Source organism: Syngnathus typhle, linkage group LG8, assembly GCF_033458585.1.
Source record: "Syngnathus typhle isolate RoL2023-S1 ecotype Sweden linkage group LG8, RoL_Styp_1.0, whole genome shotgun sequence".
In the NCBI taxonomy this organism is placed as follows: Eukaryota; Metazoa; Chordata; class Actinopteri; order Syngnathiformes; family Syngnathidae; genus Syngnathus; species Syngnathus typhle.
The window spans coordinates 13,423,457-13,449,957 of record NC_083745.1 but is presented as its reverse complement, the minus strand read 5'-3'; the positions used below and the strand labels follow the sequence as shown (position 1 = coordinate 13,449,957).

General features: G+C 39.8%; 1 long non-coding RNA gene, 4 other non-coding genes and 3 pseudogenes across 5 annotated transcripts; 1 reads left to right on the top strand and 7 right to left on the bottom strand.

Annotated features, from left to right (window-relative positions):
- Positions 1-10,455: 10,455 nt before the first annotated feature.
- Positions 10,456-10,564, bottom strand: LOC133159184 (5S ribosomal RNA; annotated as a pseudogene).
- A 559-nt stretch (positions 10,565-11,123) lies between these two features.
- On the bottom strand, positions 11,124-11,242 carry LOC133159030 (5S ribosomal RNA). Its single transcript, XR_009715540.1, has one exon. It is a non-coding gene; the product is annotated as a 5S ribosomal RNA (ribosomal RNA).
- Positions 11,243-11,519: 277 nt separating this feature from the next.
- On the bottom strand, positions 11,520-11,638 carry LOC133159038 (5S ribosomal RNA). Its single transcript, XR_009715547.1, has one exon. It is a non-coding gene; the product is annotated as a 5S ribosomal RNA (ribosomal RNA).
- A 429-nt stretch (positions 11,639-12,067) lies between these two features.
- On the bottom strand, positions 12,068-12,186 carry LOC133159084 (5S ribosomal RNA). Its single transcript, XR_009715591.1, has one exon. It is a non-coding gene; the product is annotated as a 5S ribosomal RNA (ribosomal RNA).
- Positions 12,187-12,391: 205 nt separating this feature from the next.
- LOC133159161 (5S ribosomal RNA) lies at positions 12,392-12,510 on the bottom strand (annotated as a pseudogene).
- A 273-nt stretch (positions 12,511-12,783) lies between these two features.
- On the bottom strand, positions 12,784-12,902 carry LOC133159188 (5S ribosomal RNA). Its single transcript, XR_009715667.1, has one exon. It is a non-coding gene; the product is annotated as a 5S ribosomal RNA (ribosomal RNA).
- A 6,460-nt stretch (positions 12,903-19,362) lies between these two features.
- On the bottom strand, positions 19,363-21,025 carry LOC133158428 (DNA (cytosine-5)-methyltransferase 3B-like; annotated as a pseudogene).
- A 765-nt stretch (positions 21,026-21,790) lies between these two features.
- Positions 21,791-26,197, top strand: LOC133158731 (uncharacterized). Its single transcript, XR_009715276.1, has 3 exons — positions 21,791-21,859; positions 25,225-25,494; positions 25,824-26,197. It is a non-coding gene; the product is annotated as an uncharacterized LOC133158731 (long non-coding RNA).
- Positions 26,198-26,501: the final 304 nt, after the last annotated feature.

The window sequence follows — 26,501 nt, the reverse complement described above, 5'->3', positions numbered from 1 at the left end:
TGTCATGAAATTTTGTCAATAATGTTAAGACTAAAGAAACTTATGATATTGTAAAGGCTTCAAAAAGCAGACAAAAAGGCTGGCCATTGTTAAAATGGAATGGCCTGTAACTGAGTTGCCTGTGTGAATGCGTGTGCGGCTCTTTGCGGACAAGTAAGAGCAAAGAAGGCATTTTTATTCTAGATGAGCGTAGGGAAACACTGTCTGCCATAAAAGCAATCGCTGCAGCACGGGCGCCATTAACCTGTTCTTTTTTCTACTATTTAAGATTTCCACACAATTGCTGGAAATAGGTGTCCCTAATGAGCATACAACATCAAGACATGAATCACAACTTCTTTACACATTTTTCTGAAATGCTTCAGGTCTTAAAATTCATTTTTGCACCATTAGGCTTGAATCCTTTATTGTGTTAAGAAAGTTTTCCCTGACACAAAGTACTATATACGAACACCAGCACAAACACACCCAAACAATTATGGTGACCGATTGACTCTTCAACACAATTCGCATGATACAAACAGCCACCCCGAATGTAGAGTCCTTTCTAAATAGGAGGTTCAATTAGTGCACCTGGTGGCACATCTGAAACCAATCACTGATGAAGCCACTCCCCCCTGCACTGATGGGCTGGCTGGGTATGAGGGGCACCAATCAGGGATCACCACCAATCAGATCATACACTGCCACAAAATATTGTCGTAACAGAGGATAGGTTTACAAATTATTGTACTGTAACAACAACAAGCAGCAACTGCCAAAGCAGTACTACTTTGTGCAAAAAAAAAAGCTTTTGGGAAACAATCCAAAACAGTAGGATACAAACAATTCCATTAAAGAATTCAAGTTTCAACATGGAAATTAAAGTGCAATAGGTAAGAAATCTGCAGATAAAACAGCATTCAAAATACCTCAGTGGGACAGATTTGCATGATCACTGGCAGCTAGGGTCTTAAATAAGACACACTGCCCTCGTAGAACTCAAAATAATGCTGCCATGATGAACGCCAACGCTTATGTCCACACCAGTGACGTGCGGTGAGGTTCATGACTGGGGAGGCACCTTGGCCGGCTCCTAATTGTGTCACAAAAAAGGTTGGGGAACGCATCTATAGTGTGGCTCATTCATTATTTATTTGAACCATTTTAATTAAAGTCTCATATCAGCAGTCTCCACACATAAGAACACTCAATAAAGCACATGAAATCAAAAACTTGTTTTCGATTGTGCGTACCACTCCGTTCCGAAGTCCCGTTGTCCGAAACCTTTTAACGCTGGAGTTGGTCTTCGTTTACTGATGACCTCCTGCTTCGACCGAAAATCCATACCGTTTTTTTCCGTGTGTAGTGCGCCCCCATGTATAATACGCACCCTAAAATGGCATGCTGATGCTGGAAAAAAGCCTGTACCCATGTATAATACGCACCCGATTTTTACGAGTTTTTTTTTTTTTTTAATTTGTGAATTTTGCGGAAACGGAAAATTTTTGAACGAAAAAAATGTAAGCACCTATGCCATGAATATTTGGAATAAGTGGAAAGTGGAACGGAGTGAATCGGGTGAAGTATGTGGAGCTAGTTAAGCACCAAAGAAAGCTAACGGAAAGCTAGCGCAAAATGTTGTAGAATAACAATAGTGTGAAGGTCTTCACCTTCACACTAATAACTAGAATTTGCAATTCCTGAAGAAATTGCGTGTGAAGGTGAAGAAGTTGAATAAATATTGAAGGAATGCTGCAGAATGATGTTGAAACTAGTTGAATCGGTTGAAAAATGTAGAAATGAGAAGGGAAAAAGCAAATATTGGAGAATTGGGTGTGAATTTCAAAATAAAAGATGTGAAGTATTTGGTAAGTGGGAAGTTGTGGAATAGGTAGAAAAATGATGAACAGTTGAAAGTTGGAATGGTTGAATCGGTTGAAAAATGTAGAAATGAGAAGGGAAAAGGGAATTGGGTGTGAATTTCAAAATAAAATATGTGCAATTTTTGGTAAGTTGTGGAATAGGTAGAAAAATGAACAGTTGAAAGTTGGAATGGGTTGAATCGGTTGAAAAATGTCGAAATGAGAAGGGAAAAGGGAATTGGGTGTGAATTTCAAAATAAAAGATGTGATGTTTTTGGTAAGTGGGAAATTGTGCAATAGGTAGAAAATTTTGCGCACTATACACGGAAAAAAACGGTAGTTGAAAATCATTTGGATATGTGTATTGTATAACGAAATGTAAAAACAGAGGGGAAAAAAACAAATGTAAAACAAAACAAATGGACGACTGTTCCTCAGTTGTTCACTGTAAATTTGAACTGGAGATCTCTTATTCTACATCCCGGGATCACTAGCACCCTCTGTCATAAGGCTGGAGAAACTTTTTTCGTAGCCTCCGTAAGATCTCTTTTCAAAGCCGTTTTGTTCATCTAAAGAAACACAATGTAACAGACAGATGACGAAAAACACAAGATATTATATACACCAGCTTAACTACGGAAATTAATTAATATAGCCACAGTATTTGAACACTTAAACAGCGACATGAAGACAGAGAGCAGTTCAGTCTAACTGCATAGCATATCAACATAGCCATTCGTGTGATTACCCAATCCTCAGAGGAGGCTAGACAGGACGTTGGCTCCTCCGAGCAAATCGTTTTTGGTTTTAAAATAACTATAAAAATTTAGCGATGTTGGTTAAAAATGAAACAAAACTATTGAAATTTAAAGGAAAATGACTATAACAATTGAATTTGTTTTTCCCCTTTTCATGATACCAGGGGAGGCATAGCCTCCCTTGCCACCTCTGACCGCATGTCCCTGGTCCACACATCTTAAAAGACACGATTTTCAAATATCCCAATTTTCAACCCATGTCCTTTAACTTTAAATAAAACAAAAAGGGAACAATACCCCTTAAAACCTGAGCAGAAAGCAGGGAAATTTAGCTAAATGACTTCAAATCGGGTAGCACATTGGTCAACTGGTTAGCACATCCGCCTCACAGTGCAGAGCTTGCAGATTCAATTCCGGCTCTGGCATTCACATTTCTTTAAGATAGTGTTGGATTTTTGGTCCACAATTTGGGAAGCGGGCCATCCGCGCCTCATGGCAAAAGCCATAGCCAATCACCTGTTATCCAATTTACTCACCGTGTGCTCGTTTTATTTCTTCAGTTTTAGGAAAAGGCTAAGACACCGAAACAAAATTTAGACTGACACAGGTTGGTTGAGTTCAATCACAATTCTTGTTAAGAAAGCTCTGTTTTCAGGAAAGTACAATACAGCGCTGGGCCTTTCGTGCGACCATTCTCAAGAGCAGAAAGTCTCCATTCAGAAAAGGCAACGTTCAAGGTTCTTTCTTTGCTCAGCTTATATTCAGTCGCATATGCCAGTGTGGGCCGAGTTTGATGGGTGATGAGTCAGGGGGTGTGGCAAGTTCGCAGGAGAGTTTGACTCCATGGGAGTAGGTGCTGATTTGGTGAGAGCTGGTCCCGTGGGGTTGGGTGCTGATTATGGGCGATTCGATGTGTATGGGGGCCTTTCCGTCTTTCAGCCTTGACGATCATCTTTGGCCGGGTTCTTGGTTGTCTCCCTCTGGCACCTCTACCGGTTTTTATCTCCTAGTGTTCTTCCTGTAAACCATTCCTGCACATACATCCACTTCGCCCACTGTCGTACACCGCTCATTCATCATTCTATCAATTTTGTCATTTTGTACGTAATTACGTGAGCTTTTGGCTGTGAGATCATCAATTTACTAATGTTCCCTGACCATGTTTGTTTGTTCTTTTGATACTCATGTACTTGCTTACATCATCATATTCTTAGTTTAATCATGCTTCCAACCATATCTTTTCTTTGTTAGGCAAAATATTTCCCTCTGTCCAGAGCCTTCAGTAGTACCGTTTTTTTCCGTGTATAGTGCGCCCCCATGTATAGTACGCACCCTAAGAATGGCATGCTGATGCTGGAAAAAAGCTTGTACCCATGTATAATACGCACCCAATTTTTATGAATTTTTTAAAAAAAAGAATTTTTTTTTTTTTTCTTTTTAAGTCCCAATGATCGTCATACACGCAGGGAGGCAATGGGTCCCATTTTCATAGTCTTTGGTATGGTCTTAACTAGGCTGGATGTAATTTTTTTTGTTGGCGTTGATTTCTCCGACTGCCCGTAAACGCACCACCGCGCTCCGTGCGCGCACGGGAAAGAGGCGGCTCTGTATGGGAGAGACGTTGAAGAGGAATAAAAACACCCTTGGAAACCAAAACTTGCCCCTCGTCGTGACTCGGAGCCGCAACAAATGTTTCGGATTTGTGTAGGGTACATTGTGACAGACAGCAAATTAGCAGGTGATCGAGCGAGCGTCTGATACAAGAGCATTGCGGTCGTATGGAGCGTGTTTGAAATGAACAGCAGAGACGAAAGGAACAAGGCAAAGTGTTGTGAAATAAAATATTACCTGTAATACGCATTTTGTTATTTGCTGATTGAAACTGCTAATTGAACTGTGAATTGAAACTAATAGGAAGGAAACATATCTCGCTCTTAATATAGCTGACGTTTCTTGCGCATACGTTCTGCGCATCTGTAATGGCGGCCTCCGTATGACGTCCGGTCCGCGATGGAGATTAAAAACAAACAATATTTGACAATAACACACCATCAAGGATTGCACCATCGCATCAAACGATGTGTCGTCAATTATGGATTTTTTTTGACTAAGTGTGTTGGGCAGGATGGCTGAATGCGATGCGCGATTGACAACAAACAAGAAGAAAGGTGAGTTTTATTTCGGGGGAGATTTGTCATGTCTCGTCCCCAGTTTTGCTATGTGTCTAGGTTGCCATAGTTTCTGTTCGCGCCGCCCCTCTCTTCCCGTGTCACCTCAATCAATGTAACGTGTTTTGTATTTAAGTCCTGTCTGCCCCTCGCTCACCGTTGGATCATTGCATGTGTTACTGTCATTCTGTTCCTGTCTTTGGTAATGTCACCCTGTCTTTTTGTTCCACGAATTTGTCGGTCAGTCCTGTTGTTGGTTTTGTTGTACCATGACTTTCTTTAAAAAATAAAAATAAAAAAAAAATAAAATAAAAATTTTAATTTTTTTTTTTTTTGTACCCATGTATAATACGCACCCCAGATTTTAGGACAATAAATTAGTTAAATTTTGCGCACTATACACGGAAAAAAACGGTAATCGAAAACTGGCGTCTACCATTAGTCAAAACATAAGATATAATCAAGTACTGAACATTTTTGGACGACTTTGGCAGTGTTCGTGATTTAGAAAATCATCAGGCATGCATTAAACAGTTCCTTGAGGGTCATTTAAGCTATTCAGGCAATATATCAAAAAACATTTGTTATTTCAAAGTGCTCAGAAATACATATCAGATCATAAAGTTATAAAAACCTTTGTCATTACCCCCTATAAAAAATGTCTAGTTATGTCTTTATTGATTTGGTGTGTAGGTATAATTATATGCGTAAAATGTTTCTTTTATTGATTTAATATGTGAATGTACTTGTCTGCTTATGTACTTTATTCAATGAGGTTTGGGGGTCATGAAAGGAGCGTCCACGTTGCGGCCCCGGGAGTATTGACGAGATCAACTAGATCGACTAGATACTGCTAATCCTTTCACCATTACAAGCAAAAGTTACAAGCTACAACGCAGCTACAACGCAGCTACAAGCTACGCTACAAGCTACGCTACAACCTACGCCGAAAACTACAAGCCAAAAAGCTACAGAACAGAAAACAACATCATGCCTGGAGTTAGACATAAAGGTTGACCTTGGAAACGAGGAACCTCCTCACGACCAGCATTGACTATCCTATCTGTGAACATCGAAGGGTTCTCCTCTGCAAAACGAACACTCTTAGCCGAGCTATGCAGCAGACAACACTGTGACGTGCTCTGCTTGCAAGAGACGCACAGAGGAAGTGAAAATAATCACCCCACCATACCAGGAATGGTCCTGACCATTGAACGACCTCACAGGCAGGGCTGTGGACTCGGTCGGATTTTTGCACCGAGTCCGAGTCAGAGTCCGGCCTCTTGACCATGAGTCTGAGTCCGAGTGCGAGTCCGGCTGTCCATTTTTTCTGTTAATTCATGTGACTGCTTAGTCTTTATTCAAGGCTAATTTAGATCAAAATCTAAATAATTACAACAGTTTTGTGATGGCTTTGTCCTTATTAAACATATAAACGAATACAATAAACAGATACTTTCAAGTTTTAATCATTAATTACACCATTATACCTCAGACATTTATCTAAACACAAATAATTAGTGACGACCCCTTATTTGGAAAGCGAAAAATCCATGTCGTACCGCGTCAGCACTATGTTGTTTTCAATAAAAACATGAAGAACTCACGTTTGCGTCAGTCAATTTTAATTTTTATAAAGGATTATTCTCATTTGATGTCTTTAAATTCATCCGCGTACTGCCATTGGAGCGGGGTGCATTCAAAGACCAGTCGTACAGACGGAACACTCACTCACTTCACCAAAACGCAAAATATAATTACGTGAGCTCTTTGCATCAACCTCGATGAAGAAAAAGAAACTCCTCTTTTTGGGTACAGGCTACAAGGAGTAAATATTACAAAGGAGACTTAATTGTGATTATCATTCATCCATCTATCCATTTTATCTTATTACTCAGGTATTTTCAAAGCAAATGAATATTGTTGCATTTATTAATTTGCTTTAACATGACAGCGCAATATAATTAAAAGCTGACACAATAGCAATGTCAAACGTGTTCATTTAAGAAAAAGCCACACACGTTTTGTGATCAAAATTTTCATAACGAGAATGATTTGAGTGAATTGATTTTACAATTTGTATCCCCCCTCCCAGCCATCTGTCACTTTGCTTGGGACAAAAGGAGCCTTCAGAACTGAAATTTCCTAATTATTCATTCAAATCAATTCACTCAAATCATTCTCGTTATGAAAGATTTGATCACAAAACGTTTCCGTCTGTACGACTAGTCTTTGAATGCACCCCGCTTCAATGGCAGAACGCGGATGAATTTAAAGAGATAAAATGAGAATAATCCTTTATAAAAATTAAAAATGACTGACGCAAACGTGAGTTCTTCATGTTTTGATTGAAAACAACAGTGCTGACGCCGTACGACGCCGTACGACATCGGTTTTTCGCTATAGTTCGGTATAATTCGAGGTAGTCCACCCTCACCCAAAGTTAAGGTTTCATGGAAATATTATTGTCATAATTGTCTGGACCGTATATGATAATTGTTTAATGGTAGTTATTGATAGATCTTGAAGATGTCAAGTTATAGGTGCATAAGACTATGTTGTTCATGCATATAGCACGTTCATTGTAAGAGGGGAAGAGATGTTGTGTATTTTGGGCTAACTCAAATTCCGTAGTAGAAAAACCCCGGAAGTGGGATGGGCATTCTGTGTTGTTGTGGTACGCCCTGTGAATGCACTGTGAGTAAGGAATAAAGCAGTTATCATTCACGTCGTTGTCCGACCTATTCTTGCTATCTAAGAACCTGGAAAATAGTGTGGTGAATTCTCTTCGATGGTCAGCTGGTCTTCCAAACAAGATGGTGAAAAAGTGGCTGGCTTGGGGAAGGAAAACTTCAGTCACACATGGCTGATTGGGGAAAGATTTTATTCAACTGATGTCAGAGAGAAGTGTCTCGCGCCCTAGCCAAGATGTCGAGTCCCTTTTTCTACTCTCGTCCTAAACCTTATACCCTTGCGCTTCCCTCCACGCGGGAGCGCGCAGATGGGGCTGTTGGCTGACCTATGACCCCGCAGTTGCCTCCTCATCTCTACATCATGTGTATCTTAGCAGTTGTTAATGGAAGCCAGATGTGTCTGGCGCCAACGAGTCTACCTTCCTGGACCAAGCCTCAAACAATCCCGCACGAACCTGACCTGAACATGCCCTGGTCATACTTAGGCTTACTAGTGAGATGAACATTGCATGATATCATAATAATAATACACTACAATAGTAAGGATATAACACATATCACGGGTCATTACGACGAGTTTGGTGGAGTTTTTACTGCTTCTTCCAACTCCTACCGCATTGACTGTAACTTGACACTCTCTGGCTGCGTCTTGCCTCTTTTTTATTGTCGGACTCGGTGGACTCGGTCAAAATCAGCACCAAGTCCGAGTCCGGCAAAAATGACCGAGTCCGAACCGAGTCCACAGCCCTGCTCACAGGCAGTACAGCAGTGCCATATTTGTAAAAACAGGTTTAGCTATAGAAGACATAGACATGTCAGATGACCATGATATCGAAGTCCTATCTGTCGAGCTAAGCAATGCTGTAGTAACATCTTGTCATGCTGTCTTGTTTTGTGGGCCGTTTTTTGTCTTGTCCTGTCCTTCGTATTGTCACTTCCTGTTTTATTTTGGTAACTCTCCTCTCGTTTCAGTTCATGGGTCCTTCCTCTGCGCGTCAGGCCACTTGACTTCCCTGATCCCAATTGTGTGCACCTGTGTCGTTGGCCTTCTGTGTGTGTATATAGCCTGCGTCTTCCCCTTGTCTTGTGCCAGTGCATCTTGCCCAGTCATGAACACTAGCGCTCACGTAAGTGACAGAAATCCCCTGAGAGATCATAGATAGAAGATACCTTTTGCCCAGCCTGAGCTCTGTGTTTTTGTTTAGTTCGTTTTTTTGCCATAGTATTTCCCTCATTTTGAGGCACCTTTTTGTTTGCTGTCTCCAGCCTTTTTCCCTCATTTTGAGGCGCTTTTGGTTTTTGCCTTTTGTCCCTCATCTTGAGGCGCTTTTGTTTTTTGTGCTGTCTTCTGCTTGAGAGAATAGAACACCTTTTGTTGGAACTCTGCATTCGAGTCCTCTCCCTGTTCCAAGCCTGACACATCTGTCCATAAACCACCACCTGTAGACTTCATATTCCCCCAGCCAATCCCCAAAATACACAACAAACCACAGATCATTATTGGTGACTTCAACAGCCACAGTATCCAGTATGGCTACCCTGAAATGAACAAGGATGGAGAAGCAGTTGAGGAATGGATAGAGGCCAACAAACTAAGTATTATCCATGACCCCAAGCTACCACACTCGTTCCTTAGTGCTCGCTGGAAACGGGGCTATAATCGAGATCTCACCATGGTCACAAATAACATCGCTAGACTGTGTAAAAAGACTGTGGTGGACCCTATTCCATCAAGCCAATTTGGACCCATTTGGATCCCATCGGGATCCAAATCAACGCGGCATTAGTCCCAATCATCGTGCCCTTCAAAAGGCGCTACAACTACAAGAAAGCAGACTGGGAAAGATTCACCAACGAGCTGGAAGAGAAGATCAAGAATATAATACCGGTTAGCACAAATTATGACCATTTTGCTAACTTGGTGCTGAAAACTGCTCAGAAACTTATCCCCCGTGGCTGTAGAGTTGAATGTGTCCTACTTGGTGACTATAATATTAATTTGCTTGAAACTAAGCAGTCACATACAGCAGACTTCCTCAATATATTATATTCCAGTAACTTCACAGGAGCTACCCCTGTGCCTCTCTGCCGACAGCGTGAGGAGGGCGCTTGCCGCTAACAACATCCGTAAGGCGGCGGGCCCTGACAACATCCCGGGTCGAGCGCTGAAGGACTGCGCTGGTGAGCTGACGGATGTCTTCACAGACATCTTTAACACTTCCCTGCAGCAGGCCATCGTCCCGTCGTGTGTCAAAGCTGCCACCATCGTACCTGTGCCGAAGAAACCCGCTCCGTCCTGCTTCAATGACGGAGCCACCCCACCCCCACCCCCACTGCCACCCCCACCCCCAAAAACCACCAAAACCCAACCAAAACCCCCACCCCATGATCCAACCCTCACCCCCACACCCAAAACACCCACACCCACACAACACCCCATCTCAGGTCCACAGGGCTCATATTTTGGGAATTGTAGAAAAAAATCTACTGTAATATTTTGGAATTAAAACTTACCCTTCAGGGCGAAGTAATTCAAGATGCTCATTGTTTGTTAAACTTGAAAATTTGGGCAGTTGGAGGTCACGTCTATAGATTAGTATTTTCGCGCTAACCGGAAACAAGCTCTGCTGGTGCGCAGGCGCAGAAGAGCCAGGGACGGGTGAGGGAGCATGCATTTAATTTACGAAGCGCTTTGCCATTATCAATGTATTGCAGACTTACACGAGCGGTAAAAGACGTGAACTACAATGCTACGGATGAGGCCACACAATATAGGTTGGAAACTCGGGTTATAATTTCAATGTCCGAGTTTAAACTCGGCTTGCAGTTTCCGAATGCCATACGTAATGGGTGTTGTCAAAATTTGCTTTAACAATTGAAGTGGGGGAAAATAAATAAATAAATAAATAAATAAATAAATAAATAAATAAATAAATAAATAAATAAATAAATAAATAAATAAATAAATGTAAGTAAGTAAACAAATAAATAAAGCTTACAGAACCTGGTATTCCCAGGCGGTCTCCCATCCAAGTACTAACCAGGCCCGACCCTGCTTAGCCTCCGAGATCGGGCGTTATCAGGGTAGTATGGCCGTAAGCCGTGATCATTCTCAAAATCATGCATTCTATAGATACAATCGCCCCTGAAAGGGCGTTTCATGGAAACATGGTTATCATGAAAAGTTATTGACAGCTTTTTATGTGGTAGCACAAATTTGCCATTACGACCTGCATTTTGCTGTATATGTCATGAAAAGTGGAAAAACCCTACATGTAAGCGCAATGTGTTGTTTTGGTTTCTTTTACAAATAAAAACTGCTGCTTTGAGTTCACAGGGAGCCAGCCTCTTTATTCACTGTACATAGTCTGCTCTCTAGCGGTAAAAGACGTGAACTACAATGCTACGGATGACGCCACACAATATAGGTTGGAAACTCGGGTTATAATTTCAATGTCGGAGTTTAAACTCGGTTTGCAGTTTCCGAATGCCATACGTAATGGGTGTTGTAAGTAAGTAAGTAAGTAAGTAAGTAAGTAAGTAAGTAAGTAAGTAAGTAAGTAAGTAAGTAAGTAAGTAAGTAAGTAAATAAGTAAATAAATAAATAAATAAATAAATAAATAAATAAATAAATAAATAAATAAATAAATAAATAAATAAAGCTTACAGCACCTGGTATTCCCAGGCGGTCTCCCATCCAAGTACTAACCAGGCCCGACTGTGCTTAGCTTCCGAGATCGGACGAGATCGGGCGTTCTCAGGGTAGTATGGCCGTAAGCCGTGATCACACTCAAAATCGTGCATTTTATATATAATGCTACGGATGACGCCACTATATAGGTTGGAAACTCGGGTTATAATTTCAATGTCGGAGTTTAAACTCGGGTTGCAGTTTCCGAATGCCATACGTAATGGGTGTTGTCAAAATCTGCTTTAACAATTGAAGTGGGGGGAAAATAAATAAATAAATAAATAAATAAATAAATGAGTAAGTAAGTAAGTAAGTAAATAAATAAATAAATAAATAAATAAATAAATAAATAAATAAATAAATAAAGCTTACAGCACCTGGTATTCCCAGGCGGTCTCCCATCCAAGTACTAACCAGGCCCGACCCTGCTTAGCTTCCGAGATCGGACGAGATCGGGCGTTCTCAGGGTAGTATGGCCGTAAGCCGTGATCACACTCAAAATCGTAAATTTTATATATAATGCTACGGATGACGCCACTATATAGGTTGGAAACTCGGGTTATAATTTCAATGTCGGAGTTTAAACTCGGGTTGCAGTTTCCGAATGCCATACGTAATGGGTGTTGTCAAAATTTGCTTTAACAATTGAAGTGGGGGGAAAATAAATAAATAAATAAATAAATAAATAAATAAATAAATAAATAAATAAATAAATAAATAAATAAATAAATAAATAAATAAATAAATAAATGAGTAAGTAAGTAAGTAAGTAAGTAAGTAAGTAAGTAAATAAATAAATAAATAAATAAATAAATAAATAAATAAATAAATAAATAAATAAATAAATAAATAAATAAATAAATAAATAAATGAGTAAGTAAGTAAGTAAGTAAGTAAGTAAATAAATAAATAAAGCTTACAGCACCTGGTATTCCCAGGCGGTCTCCCATCCAAGTACTATCCAGGCCCGACCCTGCTTAGCTTCCGAGATCGGACGAGATCGGGCGTTCTCAGGGTAGTATGGCCGTAAGCCGTGATCATTCTCAAAATCATGCATTTTATAGATACATAGTAAAGTAAGTACATATATTAAGTAAGTAAGTAAGTAAGTAAGTAAGTAAGTAAGTAAGTAAGTAAGTAAATAAATAAATAAATAAATAAATAAATAAATAAATAAATAAATAAATAAATAAATAAATAAATAAATAAATAAATAAATAAATAAATAAATAAATAAAGCTTACAGCACCCGGTATTCCCAGACGGTCTCCCATTCAAGTACTAACCAGGGTCGACCCTGCTTAGCTTCCGAGATCGGACGAAATCGGGAGTTCTCAGGGTAGTATGGCCGTAAACCGTGATCACTCTCAAAATCGTGCATTTTATATATAATGCTACGGATGACGCCACTATATAGGTTGGAAACTCGGGTTATAATTTCAATGTCGGAGTTTAAACTTGGCTTGCAGTTTCCGAATGCCATACGTAATGGGTGTTGTAAGTAAGTAAATAAATAAATAAATAAATAAATAAATAAATAAATAAATAAATAAATAAATAAATAAATAAATAAATAAATAAATAAATAAATAAATAAATAAATAAATAAATAAATAAATAAATAAATAAAGCTTACGGCACCTGGTATTCCCAGGCGGTCTCCCATCCAAGTACTAAACAGGCCCGACCCTGCTTAGCTTCCGAGATCGGACGAGATCGGGCGTTCTCAGGGTAGTATGGCCGTAAGCCGTGATCATTCTCAAAATCATGCAAATTATAGATACATAGTAAAGTAAGTACTTATAGATACCCTGCAGGAATAATAAGCTGGCCAAAGGAAGAGACGCAAACCACAGATGTCAAGACACGGAAGCTCCTAACCATGCACGGAGGGTTCCACCCTAAGTCCAGCACCCTGAGACTGTACACTAGCCGTAAAGAAGGAGGCCGAGGACTACTGAGTGTGAGAGCCACTGTTCGGGATGAAACAGCCAAGATCCATGAGTACATCAAGGAAAAGGCCCGAAAGGATGACGTGCTCAGTGAATGTCTCAGACAATGGCAGACAGAGGAAGAGTGGCTAGAGACACCATCATGGGAGGACAAACCCCTACATGGGATGTACCATCGGCAGATAAGTGAAGTGGCTGACATCAAGAGATCCTACCAATGGCTGGAAAAAGCTGGACTGAAGGACAGCACAGAGGCACTCATCATGGCTGCACAGGAACAGGCTCTGAACACCAGAGCAATAGAGGCCAAGATCTACCACACCAGACAAGACCCAAGGTGTAGGCTGTGCAAAGAGGCCCCTGAGACAGTCCAGCACATAACAGTAGGGTGTAAGATGCTAGCAGGGAAAGCATACATGGAACGTCATAACCAAGTGGCTGGCATAGTGTACAGGAACATCTGTGCAGAGTATGGACTGGAAGCCCCAAGTTCAAAGTGGGAAGCACCCCCTAAGGTGGCAGAGAACGGGCGAGCCAAGATCCTGTGGGACTTCCAGATCCAGACTGACAAGATGGTGATGGCGAACCAACCGGACATTGTGGTGGTGGACAAACAGCAGAAGAAGGCCGTTGTAGTGGATGTAGCAATACCAAGCGATGGCAACATCAGGAAAAAAGAACTTGAGAAGCTAGAGAAATACCAGGGCCTCAAAGAAGCGCTTGAGAAGGCCTGGAAAGTGAAGGCCTCGGTGGTGCCCGTGGTCATTGGGGCACTTGGGGCAGTGACCCCCAAACTGGAGGAGTGGCTACAGCAGATTCCAGGAACAACATCAGACATCTCAGTCCAGAAGAGTGCAGTGCTAGGAACAGCCAAAATACTGCGCAGAACCCTCAAGCTCCCAGGCCTCTGGTAGAGGACCCGAGCTTGGAGTGGGAGACCACCCGCGGAGGGTGAGAGGGGAATTTTTATATATATATATATATATATATATATATATATATATATATATATATATATATATATATATATATATATATATATATATATATATATATATATATATATATATATATATATATATTCGCCTGGCTTCACTTTCTCTTGTGTATCTCTTTAGGCGGCTGGACAGGGCTAGGAGCCTCTGTTTGGCAGTCTCCAGTGCTTCAGGTACGTTCATCTGGCTGTACTTCTTGGGTGCTGGTTTCTTCATTGCACCTTTCTGGATCTCCGATAGTTGGCTCACGTCTCTCCGCACTGTCTTGATCTTAGCCTCCAACCTTGTTTTCCATGGTGGGTTTTGTATCTCATGCTTGATATTGTTCTTGTAACCAAGCATCTCCAGGATCACTGTTGCTGAAGTGTATATCAACTCATTGGTTTCAGTGATGGTGGTTGTAGGGATTGCTCTCAGTGCTGCATTCAGATTTTCAACCAGATCTTCTGGTGGTGCTTCTCTTAGCCTTTGTAGTTGGCGTCGGGGTTGGCCGCTGTTCATTCGAGTCATGATCTTATTTTTCAGGTCAGTTGCTGACTTGTTCAGGCTTGCATATTCTCTTGGAGCTGTGTACCCAATTACTTGGGCAGTTGATGTTGACTCCTCTCTGTGCAGTGCTAGGAACAGCCAAAATACTGCGCAGAACCCTCAAGCTCCCAGGCCTCTGGTAGAGGACCCGAGCTTGGAGTGGGAGACCACCCGCGGAGGGTGAGAGGGGAATTTTTTTATATATATATATATATATATATATATATATATATAATTATTATTTCTTTAGATAAATACAAAAGCAACTTCAACAACTTCACAGCATGTTACGGTATCCCGTCAATATTTTGTCCTTATTTCTTTTTTTTGAAGAATGAAGATTGGATCTGTGTTTGTTTTGTATGTATTGCCCCACACCGCCACACAGTACATAATGTATGGGAGTATGAAGGAGCAGTACAAGGAATATAATGACTGATTTATATAATACTGCTAGTGATTTTGAAATGTTTGATTTGATATACATTATACGTGGTTTCCAACTTAATTTATTATCTATAAGCACTCCAAGAAACTTTACTTCATTTACTCTTTCTATTTCTATATTTTTTATTGTAAGAATTTTGTCTGTTGGTCGGACGGTTTCCAAATATAATACTTTTTTTACTTAAATTTAGTGTTAGTTTTTGTGTCAAACCAACTCTGTAATTTTTCCATTTCAATACCCACAGTATCCATTAGTTGATCCAGGTCCTCCCCACTGCAAAGCAGGTTTGTGTCATCTGCAAAAAGTACAGCCTTGAGTAACCTGGAGACCTTGCATATATCATTGACATACAAAATAAATAACAAGGGGTCTAATATCGAGCCCTGAGGAACACCACACTTTACCTGTTTTAGTTTTGATTTACAGTCCATAAGTTGCACATATTGAGTCCTGTTTGATAAATAACTGTTTAACCAAGTGAGTGACATACCTTGTATCCCATATCTTTCAAGTTTTGTTAACAGTATTTAATAATTTACAGTATCAAAAGCTTTCTTAAGCTCCAAGAAAACACCTACAACAGTCTATTTTCAATAGCTGTTGTTATTTAAGCTACAAAATCTAACAAAGCTAGTGTGGTGGTCCTATTTTTCCGAAATCCATACTGTTGGTCACACAGAATATTTTGTTTTGTAATAAAATCATCAAGCCTTTTATAAAATATTTTTTCTAATATTTTAGAGAATTGTGGGAGTAGAGATATTGGCCTATAATTTGTACCCAGCTTTATATATCGGGATAATTTTAGCAGTTACTCATTTCACTTGGAAAAACACCATTTGTCAGAGATTGGTTGCAGATATGTGTAAGGGGTTTCACTACACATTCAATGATACTTTTAACAAGGGACATCTATCCCGTTACAGTCGGTTGACTTTTTACCTTTTAAATTCTCTAACAATTTCTATTATTTCCTTCTCATTCGTTCCCATTACAACCATACGCTCGGCTATGGGTACATCCTTAAGTAGGTCACTTGTACTCCCTTTTTTTGCTACTTCCTCTGCCAAAGTAGGCCCAATACCAACATAGTAATCATTGAACTCCTCTGCAATCATAGTAAGCTCATTCATAGTTATGTAGTAAGAAGGATATCCTGGCTTTCCAGTTCTGTTTTTAATAACCTCATTTAACACTTTCCATGTTATTATTGTATTACTCTTGTTTTCCTCCAGTATCTTGCTATAGTAGTCCCTTTTACTGATTCTCATTATTTTAATCAATTTGATTTTATAGATCTTATATTTTAATTCAGCTTCCTTTGTTCTTATCTTTAATAAATCTTTGTATAGTAGGTTTTTCTTCTTGCAAGCACTTAAGATTCCCTTTGTCAGCCATGGTTTTTCCACTGAATTTAGTTTAACTGCTTTCTTTACAAGAGGACAATTTTTGTCATAAAGTTCGGATATAATGGCCATGAATGTGTTGTAGGCTTCATTTACATCACCCACATACCTTTTACCAGTCAAAAAGTCAGTTAAAAGGTCATTTTTGAATGAGTTAAATGAATTACCAGAGTTCATTCTACACATTTTAAAAGTTATAGCATCCTTTTTTTTCTTTGTACAGTCCTGGATCACTGCAAACACTGGCAGGTGGTCGCTTGAATAATTTATCAGTCTGTATTATTATTATTATAAATTTGAAGTTGGAGGGGAGATACCTGAGAAACCACTTACCTCTGTCTTCAGGTTTGCTGTAACAAGGGCAGCTTGGCGTCTCCACTCGCTTTTATGCGTGGTGGAGTAAAAAAAAAGCTGTTTGGGCATAGCGTCACAACTTTATTGGTTACACAGATGGGTAAATAGATCTTTATTGTCATTGTCACATGTACAACAAAATTAAAAATGCCAAACGATCAGTGCATCTGCTAAAATAGGTTAAAAAAAAAAAAGCTAAAGGTTTATATGAACTAAAAACAACACAAAAGCTCCAGCTCAGTGGCCTAGTGGTAGTGTCCACCCTGAAACTGGAAAGTTGTGAGATCAAAACCCAGCCAGGTCATACCAAACACGAATAAAATGGGACCCATTGCCGTAAACAATCACAGCAATGTGTATAAAATCCAAAAGTAGGAAACAAAGTCAATTCACTTTTTTCCGACACCACAATAAACCGTCAAGACATCAAATGTTTTACTGATTCAATACACATAAACATATTTTTTTATTTATTTAATCAAACTATATTAGTGCTGTGTTGCTGCGGTATTACTGCCGCGTCACAGGCAGTGTTTGGAAAGAAATGTTAAGGTACGGTATTAAAACTTTAAAAAAGCTTTCTGTGTCCAGTCTTATACTCAGGAGCGACTTATGTTAAATTACATAGGATGAGTTCTTGTTTTGTGAAATATATTATTGTTATTTGATATATAGTTTATATATTGGTGTATGGGCCTGTGGAATAATTTGAACTGCAGCTGACGCCGAGTCCAATGTCAGCGGCACGCCGCACACGCAGCGTACTTTACATAAAGGACGACGAATTTGATCGACGGATTCAATGATTTGGAGTGACACAGATGGTTTGATAAACGTAGTATTTATGTTATAGTTATTTGAATACCTGTTAATGTTACATCAGGCCCGTTCTCAGCTCCTCGTTTGTACAAACCGGATTCGGTTGAAGTTGAGAAATTGTGTCAAATGTAAATAAAACGAAAATACAATGATTTGAAATGCACATAGGCGCCACGGCCGGAAACCAAGACTGAATGACCGTGCCCTTCGATCCTTCAGACGGCACTGCCTTAAAAACCGACATGAGTGCGTAAAGGATATCACCAAATAAGCTCAGGAAAACTTAAGAAAACCACTGTTAATAAATGCAGTCATCTCTACATCAGTAAGTGCGGGTTAAAACTCTACCATGGAAAGCAAAAGGCGGTTATGAACAACATCCAGAAAGGCCACCGGGTTCTCTGGGCCCGAGCTCATCTAAAATGGACTGATGAACAATGAAAAAGTGTTTTGTGGTCTGAGTCCACTTTTCAAATTGTTTTTGGAAACACTGGACGTTGTGTGCTCTGGACCAAAGAGGACGCGGACCATCCGGACTGTTATCAACGCAAAGTTCAAAAGCCAACATCTGTGATGGTGTGGGGGTGCATTAGTTCCCATGGCATAGGTGACTTACATTTCTGTGAAGGCAACATAAATGCTGAAAAGTACATACAGATTTTGGAGCAACATATGCTGCCGTCCAAGCGACATCTTTCTTCATGGATGCCGCTGCTTATTTCAGAAAGATAATGCCAAGCCGCAATCTGCACGTGTTACAACAGCGTGGCTTCGAAGTAAAAGAGTCCAGGTTCTCCCCTGGCCCGCTTGCAGTCCAGACCTGTCTCCCATTGAAAATGTGTGGCGCATTATGAAGCGTAAGATACGACAGGGAAGACCCCAGACTGTTGAACAACTGAAGCGGTTCATCAAGCAAGAATGGGAAATAGTTCCACATGAGAAGCTAAAATAATTAGTCTCCTCGCTTCCAAAACGTTTGAGTGTTATTAAAAGGAAAGGTGGTATAACGAAGTGGTAAACATGCCTTTTCCCAACTTCTACTGCATGTGTTGCAGCCATGAAATTCTAAGTTAATTATTTGAAAAATGAAATAAAGTTTGAGTTTGAGGATTAAATATGTTGTCTTTGTAGTATATCCAACTGAATATAGGTTGAAAATGATTTTCGAATCATTGTATTTTTATTTTATTTACATTTTGCACAATTTTTCAACTTCAACCGTATCCGGCTTGTACATCCATTTATCTTTTTTCTTTTGTACGGTTGCAAGGGGCAGGCTCACTGGACCAGCCAATTATTGAAAGATAAAAACCCATTGTTGAACTGTGGGAGGACACCAACATACAGTGGTAAGCATTTGGTTTTCCGCAAAGAGCTCTCGCGCTCGTGCATGGAAGTACTGTATTTTCTGTACTATAAGCCGCTACTTTTTGCACAAGCTTTGAACCCTGCATTTTCTAGTCCAGTGCAGCTTACCAAGGAATTTTTCATGACCTTAATGATTTTGTATGATTTGTGCATATATATGGAAATTAAACATTAAAACACCTTGAGCTTATTGTCACGTGCTGCTAATATATAAACAAAACCATACTTTCACCTAATTTTATCTGGCGTGGCTTTTATTCGGCTGCGGTCTTTAGTCCAGAAACGGTATTCATGCATCTGTGGCCTTACGGACTTGGCTGGTGTGATTCACGTTCGAATTACTCCTTGAGTGGCGCTATCAGGTGGCGAATGACGGCGATGCTCCAGGAATGCCCCAGGACCCTCTGGCGCTGCAAGTGGCCCTTATTGTTCACATCCGTGTAATGTTTGGGGAAGCCAAAAATCTGCTCCATTTCACTACACCACAGTTACCGCTCATGATGACCGGAAGTCTCAATTTCCCTTGAATCATGGAGTTTGTCTTTGTTATGATGGTTCGCACCTTGTCCAGCTTTGCCACACGGCCAACTTCCAAACAATCCTGAAGATTCACTTTTTGATCCAAGGATGCGCCCACCGACCTATTCTTGCCTGGAAGGTTTCCCCAGAAGTAGCGAGCTCGATGTGCGGGGCTGATAGTCACAAACAGGATTGCACTTCAGGAATCTGCAGATGTCCGTATGGTCTTTGCTCGACATGAACACCACATTTTCAAATAGCCAGAAGAAAGGCTGGTCGTCACCCTCCGACTTCAGCAGCGTCAAAATGTGGTAGAATTCAAGGAAGAGCCTTCCGGTGCCATCAAACAATTCTTTCCGCTCACAAATCTCTGACGCAATGTAGCGTTCCACCTTGATGCCAAGGTCCTTGAGCCCCAGGTATCCTGTTGCAATACCGTCACAGAGCGACAGAACCTTCAAGGGCTTGTGTCTATCTGCAGCGATGGCCGGGTAATCCGTATGAAGCTCAAACTCCATGGCGCTGTTGTTGGCAAAGTCTTGGACCTTGACGCTCCAGTCTGGCCTGAATTTGAGCTTTGCCTCGCACTGTGTTGGCTGGCAAATGTAGCAGCTCCACGGATCAATATCTTTGCGCTCACAAAAGGTTACCTCTCCCACTAGGATCTCCACGCACTCCTTGCAGAAACATGACCTCTGACCCGCCACAGCACACGGTGCAATACGACTGGTAGCCATCTTCATTGTAGCGATGCAGTGTTTCTGTGAAGTCTTTCTTGCATTTGAAACAATGACCACCTTCAAAGAATGGGTGCTGCAACAACCAACCACATCAGGCCAAACAACAATCTTCGATTTTTGTGCCTTTGTCTCGAAGCCTTTCAATTAAAGTGTCTTTTGTGTAAGTGTAGTTGCAGGAGCTTGCTCGACTCTTAAAAGCATGTTTCCTTTTCACAGGCGGCTGGTAGTCCGTGTTAGCAGAGTTATTTAAATAAAATGAGTCGTACTGTGGAGACAGAGTAAACGACGACTCACTTTGGTTTGCCAGTGCCCAATTAACACATTGGTAACACCTGGATTTTATTAAGAACATTTGTCAAACAGAAATAGTAAAAGCAGTACTTCCTGTGTAGCATCCTTCAAAATAAAACTCTCAATATACAGAGCACATATACTACTAACACCCCCACTTGCTCTTAGTATATTGGTAAATACATGCAAACTAGAAATGCAATGATTTTTCTCAAGGTAATGCATACACATTTCATAAACATGTAAATACCACCAAATTCATCATATGATAGAAACACATTCCATAAACAAATTTGTACTCTCCAAACATAAATGCCACAAGATTCATTAACTTAGACTTTGTTGGAGGTTTTATCATGAGATCAACCACCATATATTCTGTTGGACAGTAGTCCAGCATTACTTTGCCATCGTTAACAGTTGATCTTACAAGGTGGTACTTTGTCAACATGTTTACATTGTTGTCTTTGTACAGCATTTTTAGCTAAGGCTATGGCTCCTTGATTCTCTTCATAAACCTTTGGCTGCTTGTAATGATACCCATCAACACCATCTAACAGTTGTACTAAATACAGACATTCTTGTACAGTTGAAGCCAAGGCCATGTATTCAGCTTCACACGTTGAAAGAGCTACTGTTGCTTGTCTTTTGGTTTTCCATGAAATTAAGGGACCAAATTGGCTCAAGCTAACACAATAACCTGACGTACTCTGTCTGTCAGTATCATGTACAGCCCAGTTTGCATTACTGAATGCTTCCAACCCAAGTGGTTCACCATCACTCTTTTTGTAACACAACATCTTTTCCTTTTTGCCCTCAGTACATGTTTTATTGTAGCCCATTGTTCTATAGTTGGTTTGGAAAGGTATTAGGAAGGTTTGCTCACGACAAAGCTTAGATCTGGTCTGGTACATGTTGATAAATAGATTAAGCTGCCAACAGCCTCTATTTTTCTTCAGATCACTCAGGGTTCCTGTGTTTTCAGAATAGTTAAGCTTAGGTTCACATGGTGTTGCTCATGGTTTACAATCTTGCATATCAAATCTGTCAAGTATTTTGTCAACATATCTTTTCTGTGACATTGTTATACAGTGATCAGTTTGATGAAAATCAATACCCAGAAAGTTGTTCAGTTTACCCAAGTCTTTCATTTTGAATCTAGCTGTGAGCATTTCTTTTACATTCTTCATCACATTGTCATCACTGGCAACAATAATCAGGTCAGAGAGAGTCAGGAAGGCTGAGTCCCTCTTCAGCAGCAGTCTGAAGAGAAGCCATGCTACAGGTCTGCAGGACAGCAATGTTTGCACAAACAAGTGAAATGTTGGCGCTACTTTGGCATCTAGCTTCTCAACCTCTGATACAAGCCCCTGTTGCCTAATTACAGGGCAGTTTCCTTCACTCTCTATTCTTGACCCCCCTAGTGTTGAGGAAGTTTACAGCATCGTCATGAGCTTGAAAAACACGGCCCCTGGCCAAGACGAGATCAGAAGCATACTTATTAAGAAAATCATTCATCCAATAAAAATTCCACTGACACACATTTTCTCCTTATCATTAAAGTTTGGCATTGTACCCCAAGAACTAAAAATTGCGAAAGTCATTCCTATTTTTAAAGCTGGTGAGACAAATGAATATGGTAATTATCGACCTATATCCATTCTTCCATGCTTTTCCATGATTCTAGAAAAAATTGTTTATTCAAGATTGGCAAAGCACCTAAAAACAAACAATATTCTCTATAAACATCAATATGGTTTCCGCAAAAAATTCTCTACTGAGCATGCACTGCTTCAGCTTGTCAACCATATCTCAACAGCTCTTGACAATAAGAATTTCGCTCTTGGTGTCTTCCTAGATTTAAGTAAAGCATTTGATACCGTCGACCATAAGATCCTTATCGCTAAGCTAGAGAGATATGGAGTGAACAATTCTGCCCTGAAATGGTTCACAAACTATCTCGCTAACAGAGAACAATATGTATATATAAATGGTTGTTCTTCGAACAGATCGAAAAAACTATCTGGGGTCCCGCAGGGCTCAATATTGGGTCCTCTATTATTTTTGGTGTACATAAATGATTTCTCCATGTCTTGTTCAAATTTTCTCCCTTTGTTATTTGCGTACGATACTAATCTTATTGCCACCCACGATGATTTTAATTTCCTCATTGCAAGTGTAAATACTGAATTGCACGCTGTTACAAAATGGATCAAAATAAATAAGTTGTCACTCAATATAAAAAAATGTAACTTCATGATCTTCTGCAATATAAATAAATCTTACCCCAAAGAACAGACCAAAATTTACATAAACAATAACGAAATCCATCAAGTTGCTAGCACCAAATTCTTAGGAGTTATAGTAGACAAACAATTTAACTGGTCTGAACACATTGATTTGGTTTTCAAAAGATCTATGAAAATGCTAGGTATTTTACGAAAAGTTTCTCCCTTGGTCCATCCTTCTGCTCATCTCACTCTGTATTATAGCTTCCTGTTTCCTTTTCTCAATTACTGCAACACAGTCTGGGCAGCCACATATCCAACATACCTCAACAAACTACTCATCATACAAAAGAAGTTCCTAAGAATGATCTCTTTCTCGAATAGGTATGAACCAACGGCACCGCTGTTTAAAAATTATTCACTATTGCCAATTGATAAAGTAAACATTCTTCAAACCTGTCTACTCATCCATAAATATATATATATAGGAAACACTGTCTTCCAGCCACCTTTTATAATTTCTTCACATTTGTATCTGATCTTCATTCTTATCCAACAAGACAGAGGGACAATCTCCACCCACCTTCCTGTCGAACATCACGCCATCAATATAATATCTCCTTTAGAGGGCCCTCACTCTGGAATGAGCTACCAATCCACATCCGATCCATATCTTCACAGGCTGCTTTTAGAAAGCAGCTGAAATACCACCTTCTCTACTCATGATCCTACCAGTTCCATAATTACTCCACCGCACTAAGCTGATTCATACTAAGAACATTAACTTAAACCACAATTTATACTCTGATTCTTCCTTGTTTTTGTTATTTTCTGCTTGCAGTTTCTTCTGTCCCCTCTAAGCTACTCCTACCTGGTGTCTCTTTGATTGTTTCAACATCGCTATGTGACTATTATGTACTACTATATGTACTATACTACTATGTTTCTCATTTTGTATAGTGTATTTGTTTATGTATATATGCATACACATTCGTAGTATGTATGCATGTATAAATATGACGAATTAATATATAGCTTGTTATGCTTTTGTTTGGTTACTTGTGTATGTGTATGCATGTATATGTAGGTGTGTGTGTGTGTATATATATGTATGTAGGTGTGTGTGTGTGTATATATGAATGTAGGTGTATGTGTGTGTGTATATGTGTATGTATGTATATACATATATATGTATATGTGTGTGTGTGTATATATCTCTCTCTCTCTCTATATATATATATATATATCTATATATATATATATATATATATATATATATATATATATAGATATATCTATATATCTATATATATATAGATATATATATATATCTATATATATCTATATATATCTATATATATCTATATATATATATATATATATATATATATATATATATATATATATATATATATATATATATAATGAGCAATCCCATTGTTCAGTGTTTCTTCCAACAGCGTTTTGGTCCAAGTTAGTCTTATCTGACTTCCTCACTGACAGGCTGAAAGTCATAAGTTCCTTCAAAAGATGCATTATCCTTCCTTCTTTCTCTCTGATACATAATGTGACATCAAATTACCTTTTTTATATATATATATATATATATATATGTATATATGTATTTTTTTTAAACACTTGAATGACATTTGACGACACAGCACTTTGTTTGCTTTGTTTGTTTTTGCACTTTGTTTGTACCGGAGTGGAGCTCTTTACAAGCCCTAGGCTTCGTCTCCCTCCTTGCACTGTTATTGCTATAATAATATGTGCTAAACAATAAACTAAACTAAACTTGCCTTGTTACTTGTTGGCTTAAACTGCAGTACTGTGAGGAGCATTGTTTTATCAAATAAACACTGGAGAGCACCAGAGGTCAGGAGGACAGGTTTTAATATTTCCCCCAGCAGTTCCGCCCTCTGTGAGTATACCTGTGGGTTCACACCCTGTGTGGTGTTGGTTTTCACCAGGTGGAGGAATTGGTTCCCACGTTCATAGTTCAGAACAGTCTTTTCAAGTGAAAAACCTTCACAGAAAGAACAGCATTAACATTGAAAGACAGAATCAAATGCACAAGTATTGAGCACAGACACTTTTGATGTGCAAAGTTTAACAGGCTGTTGATGGTTCCCGTTTTTCAACAATGGCACCTTGACTTTTTCCCAGCCCACTTGTGTATCAATATGCAGCCATTCAGGACAAGGAGAGAGATAGGAAGTTATCTTTCTTTTTTTCGGTGGGACCGTTAAACCTCTCCAGTTTTCAACTGCGCTGTCAGTAAATGCATCTGGCTCCGCTCCAGGATGAGATTTTCTTTTCCCTTTTGTTTACTACTTCAGTTTGACAAGTACTGCAGACATTGTCAGGCTCTTTGACAGTCGTGGCATCACACACACATCCTTTTCACTTTTTTGTTTTGCAGAGCAAATCCGCATGTTTCCCTCAATGAAGGAAAGATGACGAGCAACAAACCGGTCCACACGAATGGGTAGGCTTTAAACTTGAAAAGGCCTTTTTTTTATGTTTTTGAACTCTGCTTCAACAGCTGCGGAACTTGTAGTGATGCTGGTGCTTTTGAAGAGAGGGACCATTATTGCTGTCCAGGGTGCCAAGTAACTTACAAGTCTTGTTATGTGGGGAATAATCTCAGGGAGGAAGTGGATGTTGTCTCGATCCCCATCAGCCATGGCAAGTGACCTGCTCTCCTCACCTATTTCTGTCACCCACTGTCGGACATTAGTCTGGATGTGCTGATTTAATGCATCACCTGGTTCTTGTCCCTCAACTTCCTCATCTGAAATGGGGACAAATTCCTCTGCGATTTGCGCTCTCAAGTATTACTTGCACTTTTCTGATGGGATAGGGGCTCCAGAATTGACATTACCCTCTGTCTCACTCAGTGCCACAATGGTGGAAGCACGAAGAAGTTCTTTTGCATGTTGCAAACATTGTGACTTAAGAAGCTGTGCTATTGACCTGACAAAGAAATCCTTAACACAAGGTATTTTGTCTTTCAGGCAGTACCATCGGCAGATCATCTTAATACAGTGTGCGACATCTACCCTGACAAAACATGGGGGTAGATGTGCAGGTTGATTCCCACGTGAAATATTAAAGCTCTTCAGATCAGGATGAGGGGTAAAAGCTTTGACTAGAGCTCCAAGAATCGCCAGAGAAAAGTCACTCACTGCTTCTTTGGGAACAGATGCACCTGCATGGGTCCATTCTTTCAGCCACTGTGTGATAGCATTAACATCATGCTTCTCTGACAGCCTCTGCACGACTGGGATACTGGAGCTGGTATGCCCTGTCATAACACCCTGATACAGGAAGATATGGCCAGACATGCCATTCGGTCTCATCAGTTTTTTAACTATTGAGCCAGTTGCATCAATATTGGGTGAGATTTCTTTAAGCTCTTGTACACATCCATTTGTGTTTGACTCCAATAGTGACAGAAAAAAACGGTCAAGTCCAATGTCTTTGATGCTGTCATTGTGAGGTGCACTGTATTTCAACATCTGCAATGAGAAAATTTTTTGTCACCTAATGCCTAATCATTTTTCTCTTGCTTTGCCTTGCGCAGAGTGGCCAAATTTGGCAGGTGGCTTGGCTCGGAGTCTCCGAAGTTCATCAGTTTATTTGCCTGTGATGCTCGGCATACATGTGGTTCCATCCTGCCCTCACAAAGTTCCTTGG